The sequence below is a fragment of the Lipotes vexillifer genome, unplaced genomic scaffold (assembly GCF_000442215.2).
Source record: "Lipotes vexillifer unplaced genomic scaffold, Lipotes_vexillifer_v1.1 scaffold251, whole genome shotgun sequence".
Lineage (NCBI taxonomy): Eukaryota > Metazoa > Chordata > Mammalia > Artiodactyla > Lipotidae > Lipotes > Lipotes vexillifer.
In genome coordinates this window covers 2,116,519-2,126,338 of record NW_006770868.1, presented here as the reverse complement: position 1 = coordinate 2,126,338, position 9,820 = coordinate 2,116,519, and the positions used below count along the sequence as shown (strand labels likewise).

General features: G+C 50.6%; 1 non-coding gene across 1 annotated transcript; it reads right to left on the bottom strand.

The window, feature by feature from the left end:
- Window positions 1–8,430: 8,430 nt before the first annotated feature.
- TRNAW-CCA (transfer RNA tryptophan (anticodon CCA)) lies at window positions 8,431–8,503 on the bottom strand. The gene has a single exon. It is a non-coding gene; the product is annotated as a tRNA-Trp (tRNA).
- Between the last annotated feature and the right edge of the window lie 1,317 nt (window positions 8,504–9,820).

The following is a 9,820-nucleotide window of genomic DNA, read 5'->3' as shown; positions in this document are numbered from 1 at the left end:
AAAAAAGTCTACTTGGTTTTATGTGGAGTGGGTATTTTAAAGGGCCTTTAGGGAGGGAGGAGGGGGCAGCGATTCGTGGAGCTTGGATACTCCTGACACAGCCTTAAATCTTGGTCTCTTAAACATCACATGGCTTTGGACCTCCGGGTTCGTCAGGAACCTTGTTTGTGCAGATGGGTTTTCCTCAGAGCCTGGATGTCCTGTCCGATGCGGAGGTTGGGAAACACCTGTGGGCCAGTGAGCAGTAGGGCTGTGTGTGCAGGTTTCTACACTGCGGCCCTTACTCATTCTCTCGTGCTCCCGTTTTGAAGCCGACCAGGCCCACAGGGTGAGGAGCCAGCTCCCCGGGTCTTATCAACTAGGCCTGCTGTGGGGGCTTCCCCAGCACTGCAGGTCTTTTGGGGAGGGAGCGGCTGCTGCCCCCAGATGAGGGAGTGGAATGCGATGAGTAAGAAGGGGACAGAGGATGTCCTTCCTGTTTCCAGGGGCTCCAGGCCCCGCTCCGGCCTCCCTGTCAGACCCACACCTCTGTCTGGCCTCTGGGTACCAAATGGCCTTTGATGCAAGGAAATTGGCTGGCTGGAGTCGGGAGGGTGAGAAGCCAGGCCAAAGGGTAGGGGTCATTCTGCTTCCTGCTCGAGGACAGGACAGGACGGGAAGACGGTCAGCTTGCGTCCCGTCCTGGGCTGAGCTAATTCACTCACGGCAGGCTGTCATGGTGACCTCACCTCTGGGGCCCTCCTGGGGCCAGGAGAAAATGAGTGTCCTTTTTGAGCACAAAAGGTGCCGAAGGTGCCAGTTTCCTGCGGGGAGCTGAGCGGGCGTCCCAGAGCCCCAGCGTCAGGCCGGGGGCGGGGGAGCTTCGTGTTCCAAAGGAGAGATGATTCTTTCTTCTAAACAGGAAATGGTGACCCACAGGCCAGGAGCAGCCCTTAATGACTTGCAGCTTTCCTCCCAAAAGAAAAAAAAACTTCTCTAACAATCGCCAAATTGTAGCTGGCCTCCCTGAAGGGAAGTTAGGGAGTCGGTGGGGGGCTGGGGGTTTGGGCGTCAATTTGCTGAAGGCCTACTGTGTCCCACGTCCCTGGGTGACATACATCCACCGGTAGTAGGTGCTGACATTGATGGTGAATGTATAATTGATTTCACACACTCCCAGAGGGATGGGTCTCGTGGAAACTCCCAGCTGGCATTCAACGTGGGTGCACGAGGCTCTGATCATTCTGGGAGTCAGGTACCAGGCTCATGCCCTAGGCTTGCAAGGCCTTGGAGCAAGGCTCTCCGCCTCTCGGACCCCCAGTTGCTGCCTCTAAAATAGGGTGATGATGGCGCCTTCCTCCCCGGAGACTGTAAAGGGATGTCCATCCAATCGGTTTTGATGAGCCCCGTGTGTGCCAGGCCCTGTTCTAGGGCCCGGGGTTACAGCCCTGAACAGAGAGACAGTCCCTGCACTCAGGGAACTAATGTTTTAGCAGGGGAGACAGAAAACAAACGAGTGATTAAATAAGCCGCTTTCCTACAGTGATGTGCCAAGATGGAATTAAAGAGAGCGCCTACTAGAGAGAGTTGGGGTAGGGCACCCTCCGATAAGGCGGGAGAGCTGCAGCCCAGGGCCCATTCCAGTGGAGACCTGGAGGAGGAGAGAGCTCCAGCCTCTCGAGGGAGCAGCAAGTGCAAAGGCTCCGGGGCTGGAATAAGCTTGCCACGATGCCGAAAAAGACCAGGGTGGCAGAGAGTCTGGGGGCACCAGGTGGGATTGATGAGCTGGTCCAGATCCTGCAGCACTTGTGCAGGTGGCGAGGAGTTCTATTTTGTTGAGCCCAGAGGGCAGCCACAGGGACATTTTAAGCAGGGGAGCCATGAGGCCTGCTTTACTTTTACACTGATCCCCCCATCCTGGTGGAGAATGGAGTTAGCCAAGTCAGAGCTGAGAGCCAGTGAAAGGCCCAAGGCAGAGGGATGACTGCTGGCCTGGCCCAGAGGGGTGGAGGCCTCCGGGGATGGTTGGATTGAAGAATCTGTGGCAGCTGCGCCTCCAGCCCTGTGCCAGGCATACCTGAGCGCTGGTGGGTGTGAGTTACTAGGGATTATTTAAAGATGTTGGACCCGGTAGCGGGGTGGGGATAAAAAGAAGGATGGTTCCTGTGTTCTGATGTGGACAAGCCCCCACTCAGCCACATTTAGGTAAGTGAGAAAAATGACATGCAGACCATGCTCCCTTTTGTGGGAAGAAGGGTGGAATTGAGCACGTTTTTCACTCTTGTTTGTATTTGCACACAGAAACTCTGGAAGGATTTACAATAAGACAATCAAAGCCATCTCTAGGCAGGTGCAGGGGTAGAATGGGGTAGGTGGAGGTGGGCAGGAGAGAGCAGGGAGTCAGGTTTTTTAGATTTCTTTAAAACTTTTGATTTTGCCATAGTTTCAACCTGACAGAAAAGTTGCAAGAAAAGTACAATAAACTGGAATCTTTTGATCTGCATCTTATCAAATGCAAGTCTGCATTTTCTCTCTCTGTATAAGCACATACACATACCCACTTTTTTTTTTTTTTTTCCCCTCCGGTACGCGGGCCTCTCACTGTTGTGGCCTCTCCCGTTGCGGAGCACAGGCTCCGGACACGCAGGCTCAGCGGCCATGGCTCACGGGCCCAGCTGCTCCGCGGCACGTGGGATCTTCCCGGACCGGGGCACGAACCCGCGTCCCCTGCATCGGCAGGCGGACTCTCAACCACTGCGCCACCAGGGAAGCCCACTTTTTTTTTTTTTGGAACCATTTGAGAGTAAGTTGTAGGCATGATGCCCCTTTACCACAAAGTATTTCAGTGGGTATTTCTTAAGGATAAGAACGTTCTTTCATATGACCACAGTTCAGTGATCAAAATCGGGAAATTTAGCGTTGGTGCAATGCTATTATCCAATCCACAGTCATAATCAAGTTTCCCCAACTGCCCCAGCGATGCCCTCCATAGCACTTTAGTGGGTGGGGAGAGATCCAGATCCCACGTTACATTTACTTTTCCTCTTTAGTCTCTCTTATTCTGAAACAGTTCCTTCCTTGGTCTTTTGTGAGTCTGACTTTTTTTTTTTTTTTTAATAAATTTATTTATTTATTTTTGGCTGCATTGGATCTTCGTTGCTGTGCGCACGCTTTCGCTAGTTGTGGCGGGCAGGGGCTACTCTTCACTGCAGTGCATGGGCTTCTCATTGCGGTGGCTTCTCTTGTTGCGGAGACCAGGCTCTGGGGCCTGCGGGCTTCAGTAGTGTGGCACGTGGGCTCAGTAGCTGTGGCTCGCGGGTTCAGTAGTTGTGGCACATGGGTTTAGTTGCTCCGCAGCATGTGGGATCTTCCCAGACCAGGGCTCGAACTTGTGTCCCCTGCATTGGCAGGAGGATTCTTAACCACTGTGCCACCAGAGAAGCCCCTGTGACTCTGATATTTTTGAAGAGTTCAGGCCAGGTATTTTATAGAACATCCCCCAGTTTGGATTTTCCCAGTGCTTCCTCATGATGAGATCTGAGCTGTACACTTTGGGCAGAACCACAACCGTGGGGCTGTATCCTTCTCAGTGCAATGTATCATGGGGCATATGACGTCAGTTTGTCCCATTCCTGGTGACGTCAACTTTGACCACTTGGTTAAGGTGGTGTCTGCCAGGTTTCGCCTGGATAAAGTCCCTCTTTTTCCCCTTTTGTACTTAATCCGTATCTTGCGGGGAGACCTTCCAAGGCCACGTGAATATCACGTTACTCCTCAAACTTCCACCCATGAGGTTTAGCCCTCGCTGGTGTTTTCTGCCTAAATCAGTTATTATTATGGTGGTTGCCAAATGGTGATTTTTCTAGCTCCGTCATTCCTTCTATTTTTACTGGTTTGCTTTCTACTGTAGGGAAGAACTGCCCTCCTCTGTCTGGGCAGCAGCTCAGAGCTGTGGGTTGGGAGAGGTCGGGTGGGGAGAAGGGTCTGGCCAGGCCCTTAGATCCTCCCCTGGGTGTTTCTTTAAAACGAGTCCAGGAAATAAACTGGCTGTAAAGCTGGTCTCCATGCAAGTGTCCAGGCAGGCAGGTCTGGGGCCAGGGCCACCTCTGGGCACATCTGGGCCCCATTAGTGATCCGGTGGCTTACTCATGGATGTCCCTTGAGCTGGGATGGGGGGGTACTCTGGCGAGCAGGGATCTGGGTCCTCCTGGCTCTTTTTTGCTTTCAAATTGTCAGTTTCACAAATGTTAGGAAAATTTATTCTTTCATTAAAAAAGAAAAAATGAAAAGATTAGATGTGAGGCTCAAGTGATATGTGATCAGCACACCCTATCCTGATGCCTTTACTGTCTCCAGCGTGCCGTGCCGCTGTGAAGGGCTTAGTTTGTATCTTCTAGATTAAAAGAATAAATATTTACATGCACATATGGCTCCAATCTCACTCACAGGAAAAGCCAAAGTCCTCACCTTGGCCCACAGGGGCCTGCACGATCCAGCCCCATCACCTCTGCCTCATCCCCTTCCCTACCCCCCTCACTTCCTCCAGTCACGAGGGGTCCTCTGCCACCTCAGGGCCTTTGCACTTGCTGTTCCTCTGCCGAGAAGACTTAGCCCCCAGAGAAGCTCACGTGGCTGGTCTCCCCCACCATCCCTCTCCCCTTTACATCCCAGCCCCCATGCCCTGCCCTGTTTTGTTTTGTTTTGTTTTTTCTCCATAGCACTTGTCACCATCCAACAATATATGAAATCCATATATTTCATATATCCAACAAATCCATATATTTCATATATCCAACAAATCCATATATCCAACAAATCCATATATTTCATATATCCAACAAATTCATATATCCAACAAATCCATATATTTCATATATCCAACAAATATATGAAATCCATATATTTCACTATCCACAATTTCTCTGTTGACTGTCTTCCCCACTAGAATGGCAGCTCCACGCAGGTGGAAATTTTATCTGCTTTGTTCCTAGTCCAGTCTCCCGGTGCCTCAAGTCTCTCTCACAGGAGGAGCACACTCACTAAAACTTTGCTGAATGAATGATGAAAGAATATATGTGTGCCCCTAGGAAGTGCAACGTTGTCACCATTCTTATGGGGCACTTTCTATGTGCCGGGCCCTGTGCTGAGCGCCTCGTATAGATTAACTCATTAAACCTTCACAACTGACTCAAGAAAGAGGAAACCAAGACCCAGAGAGGTTAAGTAACTTGTCCAGGGTCACACAGCAAGTAAGCGGCAGAGCTGGGATTGAAACCCTGAGTTCTTTGATTACTGCTGTCATTGTCTTCCTTCTCCCTTTGCAGTGGGTGTAATTAAAACTTTTTAAATTGAAGAACAGAGTCTGGGTCTCTACCTACTACAGTCGCCCGCCTAGACTCTCACATAGAGGGAAGGGGCCCGTTCTGTCCTTTAACATGTCTTCTAGAAACACCACACACCCTTCTCCAGCCAGGTAGGCAGCCAAAGGTGTGCGTAGATAGAGGGGTGGTGTAGGACCAGGAAAAGAGGGCTCAGTCCCCAACGGTACCCAGTGGGGTGGGGTATCCTGTGTGGTCCCTGAAGACCAGGAGAAGTTTCCAGACTAGGAGCTCCATGAGAGCAGGACCACCCACCTGGCAAGAGCTTGTTTGGTCCGACTCCCCTCTGTACCTAGGGCCTTAGACCCACCCTGGGTGCCCACAGTTGGGTGAAAAATTAGTTTCCTGTGGCTGCCATAAAAAAACTACTGCAAGTTGGGTGGCTTAAAACAACAGAAATCTATTCTGTCACAGTTCTGGAGGCTAGAAGTCCAAAGTCAAGTGTCAGCTGAGCCATACCCCCTCCCAAGGCTCTAGGGGGAGACTCCTTCCTTGCCTCTTCCAGCTTCTGGCGGCTCCCGGTAGCCTTGGCTTGTAGCCACGTCACTGGTCTCTGCCTCCACGTTCACGTGGCCTTCCTCTGTGCCTTTATTTCTCTGAGTGTGAGCCCACTCTTCTTATAAGGACACCAGTCACTGGATTTAAAGCCCACCCTAATCCAGTATGACCTCATCTTAGTTTGATTGCATCTACAAGAGCATGATTTTCAAATAAGGTCATATTTACACATCTGGGGGTTAGGACTTGAACATATCTTTTTTTTTGGTGACAGTGGGTGGTGGTGGGGGAGACCCAATTTAACCCCCTGCAGCTGGTTACAGCCAAGGGTGTGACAAGTCTTTCTCAGGGCCTGGAATGGATCTGGGAACTTTTTATTATTCACCCAACAAACGCTGAGGGAGAGTTGGGAAGCTGGCCTGGAGGAGGGGGACCCTTAGGAGGAGATCCGAGGAGTCGGATTTTGTCTCTGTGCTTCTTGGAAGAGAGAGGTCTTTAGGCCAAATCTCTGCCCACCCCAGGTCTCAGAAGTTACTGTGTGAGAGGGGCAGGGGGATAGAAGGAGCCAGGTGAGAGAGGTCTGCTGGGATTAGGACCAGGGCCATGTAGGCCTGGGGGGCAATTTTTTTTTTTTTAAGATTTATTTTTATTTATTTATTTAATTTTTTATTTTTTGGCTGCGTCGGGTCTTCAGTTGCAGCACGCGGGCTTCTCTCTCTTTGGGGGCGCGCAGGCTCAATAGTTGTGGCGCTCGGGCTTAGTTGCCCCACAGGATATGGGATCTTGGTTCCCCGACCAGGGATCAAACCCGTGTGCCCTGCATTGGAAGGCGGATTCTTAACCACTGGACCACCAGGGAAGTCCCTGGGGGGCAATTTTGGACTTACCCTGGGGGCACTCAGGAGGGGTGGGAGGGTTTGAGCAGGAGAGGACCGTGAATGAATACATTCTTTGGGAAGATCCCATGGGCAGCTGTGTAGGGAGCAAAACCAGCAGTACAGACTCCCTGCCCTCTTGGTGTCAGATGAGGCAGAGGAAAGGATGCAGTGGAGAGATATTTGGGAATGAGGGAGCGGGGGCAAGGACAATGCCTTGTCCAGATTTTTCAGCAACTGAAGGAAATAAAGACTCAGTGAGGCAAAGAGCAACCAGTCAGGCAAATAATAACAATAACAACAATAAACAGTTCATGACAGTTCACCATCTGTTTTGCACAGATTACCTGATTTCATCCGCATAACAACCCTAGGTCATACAGGTATAAGGCTCTGGAGCCAGACTGCCTAGGTTCACATGTCTCCTCCATGGTCTACCTGCTGTGTGATCTACAGCATGTTGCTCAACCTCTCTGTGTCCATTTCCTCATCTGAAGGACAGCCCCTTCTTCTGCGGGTTGTTGTACAGATTAAATGAATGAATATTTATAAATTGCTTGGCCTCGGGCCCGGCATAGAGGAAAGCCTCTGTAAACATTGGCTATTATTGGGACTTCCCTGGTGGCGCAGTGGTTTAGAATCCGCCTGCCAATGCAGGGGACATGGGTTCGAGCCCTGGTCCGGGAAGATCCCACATGCCACTGAGCAACAAAGCCTGTGCGCCACAACTACTGAGGCTGCGCTCTAGAGCCCACGAGCCACAACTACTGAGCCTGTGCTCTAGAGCCCGTGAGGCACAGCCATTGAGCCTGCGTGCCTAGAGCCCGTGCTCCTCAACAAGTGAAGCCACTGCAATGAGAAGCCCGCGCACCCCAATGAAGACTAGCCCCCACTCGCCACAACTAAAGAAAGCCGGCGTGCAACAACAAAGACCCAACGCAGCCAAAAGTAAATTAATTTTTAAAAATTGGCCATTATTATGCTCATTTTACAGATAGAGGAAATGAGGCTCCAAAAGAATATTTTCCCAAGGTCACACAGAGGATCATCCTAATGTTGCTGGGCCTTTTGTGTCTCCTGGCCCTTATTGAGGTCTGAGGCCTGAGCTGGCCGGCTGACGCCCAGGGTCTGATGTCCTGTGTCCCCTGGAGACTTTTTTTTTTAAAAGATATTGCAAAGTTTGGGGACTTCCCTGGTGGCGCAGTGGTTAAGAATCCGCCTGCCAATGCAGGGGACACGGGTTCGAGCCGGGAAGATCCCACATGCCGCGGGGTTCGAGCCGGGAAGATCCCACAGGCCGTGGAGCAACTAAGCCCGTGCGCCACAACTACTGAGCCTGCGCTCTGGAGCCCACAAGCCACAACTACTGAGCCTGCGCTCTAGAGCCCATGAGCCACAACTACTGCAGCCCGTGTGCCTAGAGCCTGTGCCCCACAACAAAGAGAAGCCACCGCAATGAGAAGGCCGCGCACTGCAACAAAGAGTAAACCCCCGGTCGCCACAACTAGAGAAAGCCCATGCACAGCAACGAAGACCCAATGCAGCCAAAAAATAAATAAATAAATAAGGTATTGCAAAGTTTTTATTAATTTTTTAAAATATATTTATTTATTTATTTGGCTGCGCCAGGTCTTAGTTGCGGTATGCAGGATCTTTAGTTGCTGCATGCAAACTCTTGGTTGCGGCATGTGGGATCCCAGTTCCCTGACCAGGGATCGAACCAGGGCCCCCTGCATTTGGAGTGCAGAGTCTTAGCCACTGGACCACCAGGTAAATCCCTCCCCTGGAGCCTCAAGTGGCCAGATGGCAGGACCCAGGGGAGCTGAAGACTCTCTGTGAAGTCCTATGTTCCCCATCCCTCTGTGGGTACAAGCTGGAAGGGCCTCAGGTGAGGGGAACCAGTGCTCCCAAACCCGATTCTATTTAGCTGGTGCTGTGGCCTGAAAAACCATTTTAGAAGTGCTGAAAATGTGACAGCAAGGAGAAAGGAATGCGTGTATCACCCAGGAGGGTGCTTAGGGCGGGAATCCCCCAAGGAAACCCATTTTTACCTTAGGGAGATGAGCTGGGGCTGGGCTAGGGATTTCCTAAGAAACTCGGTCCTTGCCTTGTGGGTCCAAGTGCCACCAATACCTCACTCTGTGACCCTGGATGAGTCCCTGTCCTCTCTAGCCCTCATTTTGCACATCAGTAAAATGTGTTCAACTTTTGACCCAATCATCAAATTAAAAGTACATAAACACATTCCGCCCTGAGCTTTTCAGAATAACAGGATGCTGTAAACAACCCAAATGCCCAGCACCAGGAGACTGAATGTGTTAACTGGGGTCCTTGCGTATCCTGAGAATTTTGCAGCTACTATAAATGTCCATACAATCTTTAAAATATATATTGTGTAGGTAGCATGTGAGTGGAGAAAGACAAATGTCTGGCACACAAAAAGCACTTCAAATATTTCTCGAATGATGAAATGAATGAATGCATGAGTGGTTAGTCCTCACTGAATAGTTGTTGACAGGAAAGAGAGAAAGAAAAGAAAAGAAAAGAAAAGAAAAAAGAAAGGGTTTCCCTGGTGGCTCAGTGGTTGAGAATCCGCCTGCCAATGCAGGGGACATGGGTTCGAGCCCTGGTCCGGGAAGATCCCACCTGACGTGGAACAACTAAGCCCGTGTGCCACAACTACTGAGCCTGTGCACCTAGAGCCTGTGCTCCGTAACAAGAGAAGCCACGATGAGAAGCCCACGCTCTGCAACAAAGAGTAGCCCCTGCTCGCCGCAACTAGAGAAAGCCAGCACGCAACAACAAAGACCCAATGCAGCCAAAAATAAATAAATAAAATAAATAAATTTATTTAAAAGAAAAAGAAGGATCTGTAAGAAGCGTACCCACTGCTCATCATGATTGTCTCTGGGGGTAGGTTGAGGTGCTGGTGAAGAGGAGGGCATTTCATTCATAATTTTTTTTTTTTTTTTTTTTTTTTTTTGCGGTACACGGGCCTCTCACTGCTGTGGCCTCTCAGAGCACAGGCTCCAGACGCGCTGGCTCAGCGGCCATCGCTCACCAGCCCAGCCCCTCCGCGGCAAGAGGGAA